At 36.0% G+C, this 13,591-nt stretch overlaps 1 protein-coding gene across 1 annotated transcript in view; it reads left to right on the top strand.

Moving 5' to 3' along the window:
• The window catches only part of GPLD1 (glycosylphosphatidylinositol specific phospholipase D1), an 871,054-nt gene that overhangs the window by 550,635 nt on the left and 306,828 nt on the right, over positions 1–13,591 (top strand). The gene's annotated exons all lie outside the window — the stretch shown is intronic.

Genomic DNA, 13,591 nt, shown 5'->3' with positions numbered 1-13,591 from the left:
GCCTGACATAATGGGGGAACAAATGCTAAGAAATAGGGACACATTTTAAGTATTGCTCTTATAAACTTAGAAAGTTGCTAGAATAACAGGATTTGTGTTAACACGTATTTCTGAAGGATATGAAGTCTGAAACTCAAATGCATGTCATTATTTAGTGATTGTAATCTTTAGATCATCCCAGAGGTTTGTCAAAAAACACATTTTTATGAGGAACAGACCTAAAATATGAGGCAAAAATCTGGGCATTCTGCAAAAATATGTACAGTTGAGAGGTATGCTCTTAGATCAAGGTATCTGGAAAAGCCTAAAATAAACGAGACAAAGGCTCAAAATAGGAACATATTTTAAATGATTTGTGTTAGCATGCATTTTCTGAGGCAGCGCTGTATGTGTGTGAGAGAGAGAGAGAGAGAGAGAGAGAGAGAGAGTGAGATCTACCACTGGCAGCAGCAAAGAGGTTTGTATATCTCTGGACCCTTCAGCTGAAGAAATCTGGACAAAGCCTAAAATAAAAGGGGAACAACGGCTCACAAATAAGAACAGATTTTAATTATTGCTCTTATAAAATTATAAACTTGCTTAAAAGGATTTTGTTAGCATGAATTTTCTGAAGGAAATAAAACTCTGAAACTCAAATGTATGTCATTATTTAGTAACTTCTGTCTCCAATGACTGGCAATAAACCAAACATTTTAGGAGTAAGGGATGAAAAAAATAAATACCTGTTTTTTTTTAAGTATTATAATTTGGATGTAAAATGCTTCCTCCAACACCATTAACATATATTACAGCAAGTTTGAAACATTATGTGAAGGAACTATTTTACATCAAAAATATATAAAAAAATATAGTACTTAAAAAATAAATAAGAAAGTAAAATGCAACAATTTTACAGACAGCCCATTCTCTAAGTGCAATAATGCCCTCCAGGGTGTGTGTTAATGTGTAGTTAACACCCTTCCAGGGGTATAGAGGACTTCCTTCTGCAGCATTGGGCCTCATAACACCCCTTGGTGAGCGTTAATTACATATTAACACACACCCTGTCAGGTATTATTGCTTGCATAAATAATTATGTATGCAAATATTAATTACTTTTACACTTACATTAATGATATGTACACATTTGCACAATGTCATAGAGCTATTGCCATGCATTTATAATGCATTTTATTTACTGTGTCAGTGACATTTTACATATGAGAGCATATTTACAAATGAGCTAAGAAAGTAAATATACAGCTCAACCATTTCTTTTGGCTTCTTCCTACTCTGTTAGTAATGCTGTTGAGATAGCATCATTGCAGTATTACTAGTATCATAACAGTATTATTATCATTATAACACAGCGAACAAAATCTGCCAGCTGCACAGGCTCATTGTGAGGGTGCCTTGAGTAAAAGTTTATGATAAGCCCAGATATACAAGGAAATTATGGCAGCATTGTTTCAGCATCCAAAAAAGAAAATCCCACAACCGATTACAATATTTAGTGGAAACATTGTTTAATTTGGCTTCAGTTTTATAAAACAGCAGGCAGAAATTATCAACGGTACTGGGCTTTTGGTAAGGTGCCTTCAGATTCACCTAACACAAAACCCAGTTACATTACTCAGGGCTGTTGATATTAATAAAAGGTAACATTACCTCATTTCCACCCATATTACAGCAGCTATTGTAGTTAAAAAAGAAACAAACATACAGTGGTGTTGTGGATTCAAGACAATAAATTACTAGACTTCTGTCATAGTACAAGGATAGTTGGGGTAAAGCAGAGGTCAGCAAAAAGTGCATTGATTGTATACCATCTGAATTTAAAAAGTCTTCAAAATAAAATTTTTATTGACTTTTAAAACTCTTGGGGTATAGACCACCCCATATACCACATTTAGTGCTCCTTTGTACCTACTCTAACTTATTGGAATCATCTCTGTAGTAAATGCATGACAACAAAGATTCCATACTTTCACGTACCCATTGCAGTGTCCTTAGATGTCAGAAGAAAAGAAAAGACTGAGTAGGCCAGCAAGTGATAGAGTGCTAATGGGTAGGGGAATGTGGGATGAAACCGTATTTAAAGTGGTTTAAAAATTGCTAAGGAGTCCAAGTCTTCTTTGGAGGTTTCAGATGTAGAATGCCATTTAAATCAATTTTACTATAGAAAGAGAGGAGGGGCTCAGTCTTATGGTCCATATATAGAAAATGTTGAGCTGTGAACATTAACTGAAGTGTAAACCTGGTCTTTTTTAAAAAGACTAGGAAAGTAATCTAGGGCTAAAGGCAAATTTTATTGTCTTTGGCCCATCACCAAAGAAAATCTCTTCAGTTTTGATAAGTAGGGTTTTCTAGTAGTACATTTTCTGATTTGCAAAATTCTAATAACCCCATACAAAAGCCAGTCATATTAAAGGAAACGTCTACTTTCTCCTACAGTTTTTCTTCTTACAATATGGCTGCAGTATTGCTTGGATACCAAATACCTACTTGTACTTTATGAAACTTTCCTATGCTTGCCTTGGAATCAAAGGAAGGGAAAGACCACCCACTTTTTTAAGCTTAACTTCACACATACTTTGGCAGAGGAATTTGTCTCCACCTTCATGACATAGCATAGACATAATGTATTTCTCCTTGTCAGGTACTGCCCACATTCTGATGTTAGTAGATCAGTAGCTGCTAAAAAAGACAGAATGTTATAAAACTGTTTTTATTGCTTTTATTGCAGAGAAAAAGAGAAACAGTGTGTGTGTGTGTGTGTGTGTGTGTGTGTGTGTGTGTGTGTGTGTGTGTGTGTGTGTGTATGTGTGTACGTGTACCACTGTCAGACCATGCATTCTGTTGGCTAAAGCACCCCCTCATTCACTCTTCCATACACATGCAGACATTTATATATGTACTCATATTATTTGGTATGTTAAGGCAATGTAGCAACTGCCTTATATTCACAGAAAGTAAACTCTTACTCAACACAGGAAATTCTACCTGTGAGAAATGCGAATATTTAACAGATATGGAGACATCACTCTCACAAGAAAACACAGACTGTAACCTTTCAGCACACTTTTAACAATGAGTTACCAAGAGTTAAATTAACTCAAATCCGATGTACCAAATTACTCTGCAAATAAAATGCTTTGGTATTTCTGACTCTATATTAAGACACACTGATTCTTCTCTCAGTAGGCTAGACAAAGACTAGGTAATAGGGAGTTGTCTTTCAGTTGTCAGGATCTTTGGTACCTTAACAGCCCTTAAGACCCATTGATCTAACTACAAGATGCTGGTGATTTACTTAGGGATGAATGACTTGCTATGTAAACCTCTGAGGGATATTCAAAGAGAGTTGACAGAACGTTCCATGCCTCTCACAAATGCAGGCAAGGCTGTAATCTCAAGTGGAATCCTTTCTTCTCCAAGAATAATGCCTATGTGCAAAAAAAAAAACATAATTGGTTTCAACAATCCATTGGAGTCATTCCAGGGGGATCCAGTATGTGTCAGTAGGAGATAAGATGCTTGAATGTCCTACTTGCTTTGCAAAGAATGACCTGCACCTCTCAATCCAGGGCTTCTGCATATTGGAGAAAATCTTTGCTAATCCTACAATGTCATTTTCAGACAGAGTCCTGCCAATGGACATCTTAACATAAGTAACATATCCTATTCAAATATGTTGACATTAAGGTAGCTCTGTTCAGTGCTGGAAGTCTCAACAGCAAACTGCCTGATCTTGAATGCTCCCCTACATTTACATTATATCCATATCTGTACAAATACTGAAACTTGGTTTGCATGTTCAGAAAGCACTCCTTCCATTCCTGGAATTTGTACTTACCATATCTTCATACACGATGCCAATTGTGGAGGCATCTCTATAGTCATTAGGGACCATATCACCTCTAGGCAGATTACCAAAACCCACAAACATAACCAGCTGAGCTCCAGTTCACACTAAACAGGACCAACTGTCAGTGTATAGCCTGTTATAGGATACCATCTGTGTTTTGTGAAAATCATGTAATGTTCCTAAATGTGCTTGATGAACTCCCTAAAATCAAAAACTCAATTATTTTGGGAGAGCAACTACCCCACAATAAACTGGACTAAACTATACCTCAAATGTAAGCTACTCTCAAAATAAACAAAAGCTCACTTGACCAGATTGTTAACAAAGCCACTATAAGATCTAATATTCTTGAGCTGGTCCTTATGGACATAGTTTCTTCATGCACTTTCCCCTGGTATTTCATTTCCTGGTTAAGTCAGGTAATAAAGTGGTGACCTTCACTTTCAAATTCTCCAAATCCACTGAAACCAATATGTGAGAATTCAAGGTATTCAAATGTATTAATCTCATTAAATTCTATGACAAAGTTTCAAAATTCACTTATAGCAGAATCACTACAGATGTTGCCACAACAGGTAGTTTCATTAAAGAGTATTGTGCCAATCAGACTGAAATATAATGGGAAATTTAAAAGCAAACCACTCTGGTGGTCTGCAACATAAATAAATTCTACAATAAAAAAAAAACTTGTTAAAGTGTACAAAATATCAAGGATAACATCAGAATATTAACTTAAAAACTTGGAAAATATCATTAGGCCTACTAAAGCAGCCCATGAACTTAGGTTAGCATAAGAAGCTAAGGACAGTCATAAATTCTTCTCTAGCTACATTATGAAGCTAATAAGTAACACCCAATATTGCCCTGATCTAATTCAAAATGGCATTGCCTATTCTGATTCAGTAGACATTACCAACATGCAATGAAACAAATTTAGGGTAACTTTTACCCTAAAGTGACTGTCTAAAGGCCACTCATCCCTGAATCTCTCAGACTCCCAGTATCACTAAAGAGCATGTACTGAAGGTGCTCTCCAGAGCTAAACATACTTCCTGCATGGGACCAGATAAATATACCTGACTGTTTAATAAACAGTAGTAAACAGGCCCTGGCAGAGCAACTCCTTAAAGTATTTAACTGAGTTTATCCACTTGCTATGTTTCTGAGGTCTGGAGCACAGTAGTAGTGATGCCACTCAAGAAGAGTGGCTGTATTATGAACACCAGGGATTATAGGCTCATCAGCCTGACAAGTCTTATCTACAAAGCCATGGAAGATATAACTTACCTGATAGCCTATGATATTAAACTTTTCATTAGGCAATGCCCATAGCAGTTTGGCCTTGTCTAGGATAGATCCCATCTAATGAGTCTAATTAGGTTCTTCAAAAGGGTAACATGGGCTGTTGACAGCACTCATGTTGTCCACATGATGTACCCTGAGCTGGCCATGGTGCTTGACACTATCCTCCATGCTAGCATAGTTGATGAAATTAATGCATTATAAATAGATCCCTGTATAGTAAAATGGATAGCAAATAGGCCAAAAAACAGAACCCACATTCACAGGTAGCAGCTGCTTCAGAGAGTATGAAGGTGACTAGTAGTGTTCTACAGAGCTCAGTGCTGAGACCTCTTTTGTGCAGCATTTACTTTACTGATTGCCAGTAGATGAACCAAGACCACTACCTCACCATGCTTGCTGATGACTGTAAACTCAGAGTTGTTGTCAAATCCTCCTCTGATGCCCAAGCCCTTCAGCAAGAACATATAGTCATGAACACCTGATGTACTAAAATGGGTTTGAATTAAATGCTAAAAAAATACAACATTGTCACTTTTGGTAAACAATATGCCCCCCCCCCACGTGGATATAACATAGACAATATATAACCTATTCCAAAATGAAAATATTATTAAAGATCTTGGTATTTGGGTTGATAATTCCTTTCTTTGATCATCATGTAATGACAGTAGTCAGAAAGTCTTTCTACTTAGTGCAGCTAATTGTTAAAGGAAAATCACTGAGATCTGAAGTGGTCATCGTTGTCCCTTTATATTCAACATTGGTTAGGTCAGTTATTAAATACAATGCTCCCTTTGGGATGCACCTCACTAGACAGATCGAACAACTAGAAAGACCCCAGAGGTTCCTAACTAAGAAGATGACTGGTCCTAAAAACCCTAAATTGCAAGAGAAGAGTAGCAGCACTGTCCCTTCATTCCATATCGTATAGATTCCAGAGGGGAAATCTGTGTGTTAGCTTCCATGTCATTAGGGTCCCACTAGCATTGTTCAGTTCCAAAAGTCTCAACAGCACATTGCCTGACCTTGAAGGCTCTCCTGCATTTAGACTGGATCTAGACCTGTATAAATACTGAAATACTATATTCATAAGTCAAATAGTCCCACATAATACCAGAACCAGGGATCTAAATTTTAATTAGCAAATAAATAAAACACAGTGATGAGATAGGTTCATTCCACAATGCCTTCCCTACCTTTGGAAAGGAATCCAACTGCAAATTAAGCAATGTGATGCATTATCTTGCTTCAACTGTGAACTAGATGATTGAATGGGTATTAACAAATTCATCCTTGGCTTGAGTAGCTCAGCTGCCCATGAAAATGAAGGTGCAGTCTAAGGATAGGTAATGATAAGTGATAAATGGTTGGAGACTCAATTGTCTTGCATTTTCTTTGACCCTATCACATAGCAACCTGTTCAGTGATGCAATTCATGAGAGAACAATTAATAAATTGTCCCAAACTGTTGACGTATTTAAATCAGTTTGTGTACTTATCATCAAGGTCCAAGTTGATGAAAACACAACACATTGCAAACTCAACCCAATAAAAAAAATAAAGGTAAGCTTTCTTTTAAGGAACAAGCTCTACACAATTAGAAACTGTGCTGGCAGTGATTTCCTGTGGAAAAGAGAAAATTGCAAGTTCAACACTGGGAAGTTAATTTAACCATATGGAAGCTCTTCTCACACCTCTCAACCTCCAAGCAATAAAATCATAGCACTGGCCTTTAAAAATCATAGCAAAGGGTCAGAAAGAGAATTACATTCTCACTTTTCACAGTATAAGGTCTTTATATACCAGACCTTATATAGTTAGTGGTAGTAAATCTAGAAAAAGCAATACAAATTTTGGGCCAAATCATAGCAGTTGAGAGGTATGGCTCTTCCACTTTATGTTTAGCAAGGAATAGTGAAGCCATTTAAGTCCTTACATCAAGTACAGATAATTTCTGTTAAAATCCACATAATTTAATGTTTTACTATCTGGACACACTTTGCATAACTTATGAAGGGCTTTCACGTACTAGTTCCATACTTTTTGGGGTTATTCTGACAGTCTTCATTAATGTTAGGGTTCAACTGACCCATTTTTGTAGGTTACTTTATGTCATGATAACTTACAGATAATGTAAGTATAGGAGGCAATGGAAGCAGAATTTTGTCATTAATGCAGTTAGCGATGTTTTATTCATTCACTTGGATCACCAAAGTTCATATCACAGTTGCTTGTATGTGATGACTTGAGTTGTTAGTTGCATGTGCCACTTTTGCTTTAGCACAAACAATGAGGTGATATTGCTCATATGTCCCCTTGAGCAGGTTCCCTGATCTTGTAGCATGCTGAACAAAAAGCAACGCAGACTTTACATTACCTACCAGTGATCAGTCTTTCTCTGAAGGGAAGTGATCTTGGTGTGAGAATAATAAATCAAGTAAGGGTTTGAGTGGCAAAGCTGAAGCTTGCCCCCCTCCCCCCAAAAAAGACAATTATTTTTCTTATTCTATTAGATCTGAAAGTAGCTGATGCTGAGCTTTGATGACACAAGGTCAAGTGAATCAGGAAAATAAAGTGAAATCACTACGGGCTGATATTGGAGTGATTTAGGATAAGAAATGAGCAGTTCAGGTTGTTGTTAGAAGGCCCATGTAGTTAACAGCTGTCATTAACCATCTCCATATAATCACAACTAGCATTACACACTCAGAGAATATGTTTGAATCTACCAAGTCCTTTTCACAGAAATGGCATGAGTGATTATCCACTTAATTGCTGAGCGTTTTCAGAAGGTCTGTCCCCAGAATACTGCCTGATTTTGGCTATTTTAACTGTTTGGATGTAGCTGTGTCTATCTCCAAAATGATTCAATATTTTTTCTGGATTTTTACATTTAATATTACTGGTATAATCATCTATAAACCACCCTTAGACTGGGCTTCTAATCTCAAAAGCTAATGACAAACTGCATCTAAAATTTTAATGAGAAAAATGTATACCTTTTTATGTCTCAACATATAAAGGAAAAACAATATCATATTTAAACAGCAACATAATAATATAAAATTACAACAAACACCACAGACTTATTGCAGTCTTCAGTGCTACCTTTAATGTTCATGCCTTCAATGGGCAACACATATCAAAACCAGCACCATCTTTATACCCCATGCCCCTTGTTGATCCAATAAAATGTTCAGATAACAATTTCGCTCTTAAAGTGCTACAAACATTTTCATTCCAAACATACTTATGCTGTAATAATGTTAAGAATATGAAAAAAATATCTCCATTAATAACTGATTATAAATGTTTAAATACATTAATTTTTAATATTTTACCAGTTAAATTCACACATTCATTTACTTCTCATACCAGAATAGCCACCCTTTTGGACTCCTTGGGGTAACAGTCTCCCAGAGTTTAAAACAATAAATCAGGCTTTATATTATTGTTAAATTAACCTCAAGATTCAACCCCCTTGAATGCAACATTCTAAAATTCAAGATCATCTTACTTTCTAACTCCAACAACTTATTAACCTGGTCACTCTCTCTATACATAATTGGCTGGCCTAGCACACTAAAAATTTATGTTTCATCAAAATCCCCATGTGCAACATAAAAATGTTCAGTAACAGGACTATTCATATTTCTGTTGCGAATATCACCCAAATGCTCCAACACCCTAACTTTGACCATCCTTTTTTTGCCCTGTATACCATTTTGGATTCCTGCAAACACACCCCAGAATGTACACTACATCACAAGAGTTGCAACTAAACTGATACCTAGAAACACATTTTCCCATTAATAAAAGTCCCAGATAAATTCCTAGCTCTTTTACACAACCTGTAATGCCCACATGGAAAGGTACCCACTATCTGTTATTCATTATAAACACCAAGAAACCCACCAGTCAGAAGTTCTTTCAAATTTGAATATCTCCCATATGAGAATCTAACATTTCTGGGAAATAACTGACCCACCTGTTCATCTGTATACACTAAATGACAGCTATCAGGGACTAATTTTCTCATTGTTTCAGAGAAAGGAGAATATTTAGACACAAAATAAATGTCCTTCTTGTCATCCACCTCATCATTTCTCCCTCCATTCCTAAAATAGTTATTAGACTGCCTGTATTTCCCACATGATTTTCTTCCATTAACCTCGTCTATTGCTGAATCTAACAACACCTTACTATAACCCCTATCTAATAGCTTGCTAACTACTTCCTGCAGATATTTACCCTTCAAACTAGCATCTGAGGTATTGCAACAAATACGTTTTTGCTCCCCAACAGGAAGGGAATTAATTAAATGTGGGGGATGCATGCAAGAAACTGACAGCAGTAGGTTTCCGAAAAGGCTTGTGCTGAATGTTATTATACTTATCCACGTAAAATTCAACATCTAAGAATTAAATAATCTACTTTTATTAATTAACCCACAAACAAAATCCACAAACAAAAGGAGTTCAGAAGGGAAATCGCCCCAGATGAAAACTAAATCATCTATATAGCATTTATACAGTATAGCATGCTCCCTAAGGAACCTTGTGTTATATATACATCTATTTTCAGATCCCCCCCATATAGATGACTGCATACAAAGAGGAATATGGGGCTCTCATTGCTGTTTTTTTTTTTCTGTAAATAAACTGCTTTCTCAAGCAAAAAATAATTGAGTCTAACAAAACTCCAATAAACTGGCAATGAATGCGGCACGTGGCCCTACCCCAACATATGTCATATTGCCTCCAAACTACATTCCACCTTAATATTATTATAAAGGGCATTGTCATCAATTGTGGTCCAATAAAATTCTTCTTGCCATCCAATTTTCTTCACTAACTCACATAATTTCTGAGTATTGTTCACGTGTAGGAGCCCTGCACAAATCCTTTAATACTGAGTCCAGTAAAATACCGACCTTCTCCAAATAAGAACCTATTCTAGACACTATAGGTCTTCCTGGGGGTCATTCAGGTCCTTATGAGTATTTGGTATAGCACAGAATATTGGGTCAGCTGGTTTAGACACATACCATTTTTTCACATCTTTAACAGTTAGAAACCGTAATCTTTCACCCCTTTCTAGCAACTCTAACAATTCAGTATTAAATTCAACAATTTGTTTTGTCAATTTAACATAGTCACTCTTTATGCATAATAGCTTTTCAACCATTTGTACATATTGAGACCTGTTCACCACTATCCAGTTCTCTCCCTTGTCAGATCGCTTAAACACATACTTATTCAGATTTTTCTTTAAATCATTCAGTGCTTCCCATTCATTTTTTTGCTAGATTATATTTCTTGGGCATTTTAATGAATTTTAAAAATTCAAATTCATCCTTTTTGGATAGGATCTGTTTCAACAAACATATAGCAGAAGAACATTTGGGTGGACAAAAAGTACTAGTGTGCAACATTTCAGGAACATTAAGATTAGTGTGTCCAATACAAAAAAAACCCACTCTCACTTTTACCATTTTAATTTATATTTTCTAACACATCACCATGTTCAAAAAGTTGACATTCGTGTATGGATAAATCCAACAAAAGGTCATCGTCAAATTCTTCCAGCCCTCAGATTTTGCAAGTGGTACATTCTTGCTGAAATATACTCTCAAATACAGCTTCCTACAAAAATTCTTCCCTTCTAATAATATATCAGCCAATGTAGGAAACCTAGTGAGTACAAACTTGGTGCCCTTACACAAAACATTCAGGGTGTCTGCAGAAATACAAAAATCTGATAAATAAATTACCTGTAACCTCTTTATTTGAGGTCCATCTTTACCATTATGCAAATGAACATCAAAGTCCAAAACAGTAGCAGAGTCACTGGGATTAAATACAATTCGCCTTAAACCATAACAGTCCAAAAGAGAGTCATTAGATTTAACTGCAACCAGACTGGCTGCTGTCACGCATTCTTCCCTCTGCCATGGTTCTTTCTGCCTATTCCCCTTCCTTTCTGAGAAAAAGACTACTTCTCATACTGTCCATGTTGTAACAAATGTCCACCGGAACTATCTTCATGTATATCTTCAAACTAAACACTCATTTTTAGAAGATATTTCACTTGAGGATACTGATAAGTCCCTTAAGGCAGAGGCAACTGCACCAGGTTGCTTAATCCTGGCCCTTCCCCTTCTTGGCTTACATTCCCAGGTATACATTACACTGCTGTGAAAATCAACCATGTCTCTCAATAATTTATTTTTCTTTCTTGCAGCTGTTTCTTGTTCAACGTTTTCAGTTTTATTTTTAATTTCTGCCGATCTAGCAGAAAAAATGGATACCTTACTCTGCAACTCAACAATCTCCTGTTGTAATTTTTCATGACTCCTTGTATTTCTTTTAATGAAAACTCTGAGCTATCCCAAGGTACACTCCAAATACACTTCCACTCTTCCAGAAAATCACACTTATCATCACTAAAGTCCCAGGCAGGAAGTTGATCAACCCTCAAGCCTTTTGGCATGATAGTCAAACTCAAACATTTTTCAAGTAGCTTGGTATCATAAAAAAAATTCACCCCTCTGGTCATCAATCTTTCCAACAGTTCTAATTGAGCACCATGCTCCTTCTCAACCTCCAAAAAACTTGGATCACCATTGGTCCATCTAACTTCACATGCCTTAATCAAATCTGAAAAGAACATCTTTGGCCAACAGGAGTCTGAAAAATTCCAGGTACTGCATCATCCCGTTGCAAAGACATATTTAAACAGTAGCAAAATAATATAAAATAACCACAAACACCACGGACTTAGAGCAGTCTTCAGTGCTACTTTTAATGTTCATATAACATCGGTACCTTGGCAATTCACATTCAGTGGATAACACACATCAGAACCAAAAGAACTATCTTTATACCCCACACCCTCTGTTGATCCAATAACATGTTCAGTTAACAATTTCACCATTAAAGTGCTACAAACATTTTCATTACAAATACACTTAAGCTGTAATAATGTTAAGTATATTAAATAAATAATTATACAATCACCTCCCATTAATATTCCAAAACGTGCACATTGATTGGCCAGCGTGCCCATTGTAAATCCCACAATATACCAATCTGGTCTCCCAAACTTTTTTCTGTTGGTATAAAGTGTCCAAAACTTTTTTTTTTTTAATAAATAAAAAAAAAAAAAAAACTGGAGCAACAGAGAATTTCTTTTCTCCGTTGCTTCCGTTTCAAAGCATTGATGTACTGGGTATGTGTGGGAACACAAGTCCCATACGCATGTGCAGTACATCAACACAAGGAAGTAGTATACCACCATTGGCAGAAGAACAGTAATGCGCCGTTATGCAAAGTCATTATTTAAGAAAAGTAAGTATTTTTTTCTTAAATAAAGTCATTGTATAATACCAATAACCAACTCCGTGGTTGTCATATATTGAAGATTTACTCATGGTTGGCTTTATTTAATCACTCGGGCTTTGCCCTCATGATTAAACCATGCCAACCGTTGGTAAATCTTCAATATACCACACAACGTCGTCGGTTATTGCTTAAATATCTCCATTCATAAATAAATGTTTATAAATGTTTGATTACATTAATTTATAATATTTTTACTGGTTAAATTCACACATGTATTTACTTTTAAAAGGATAACCACCCTTTTGGACTCCTAGGGATGAAAATCTCCCAAAGTTTAAAACAATAAATCAGGCTTTATCTTACTGTCAAATTAATCTCAAGATTCAATCTCATTGGATGTAACATTCTAAAATTCAAGATCATCCTACTTTGCAACCCCAACAACTTATTAACTTGGTCATCCCCTCCATACATAATTGGTTGGCCCAACACACTAAAAATTAATGTTTCATCAGAAACCCCATGTGCAACATAAAAATGTTCAGCAGCAGAACTATTCATAGTTCTGTTGCGAATATCACCCAAATGCTCCAACACCCTAACTCTACCACCATTTTCATTTGCCCTATATACCATTTTGGATTCCTGCAAGCACACCCCAGAATGTACACTACACCACAGGAGATAAAACTAAACTGATACCTAGAAACAAATTGTCTCCCATTAATAAAACTCCCAGACAAATTCCTAACTCTTTTACATACCTTGCAGTGTCTAGATGGAAAGGTATCCACTACCTGTTATTTTGGTAGAAAAAAATTAACATTTATAAAAAGTTATTTATTAATGGAGATAAGTATTTATTTAATATACTTAACATTATTACATCGTAAGTGTATGCGGAATGAAAAATGTTTGTAACACTTTAAGGGTGAAATTATCTGAACATGTTATTGGATCAACAGGGTACGTGGGATATAAAGATGGTGCTGGTTCTGATGTTTGTTATCCATTAAAGGCAAACAGCCGAAGATGTTATGTGAACATTAAAGGTAGCACTGAAGACTACTCTAAGTCCATGGTATTTGTTGTTTGA

The sequence above is a fragment of the Protopterus annectens genome, chromosome 3.part0 (genome assembly GCF_019279795.1).
Source record: "Protopterus annectens isolate FY-2018-M chromosome 3.part0, PAN1.0, whole genome shotgun sequence".
Taxonomy (NCBI): Eukaryota; Metazoa; Chordata; order Ceratodontiformes; family Protopteridae; genus Protopterus; species Protopterus annectens.
This window is presented reverse-complemented; position numbering and strand designations above follow the sequence as displayed.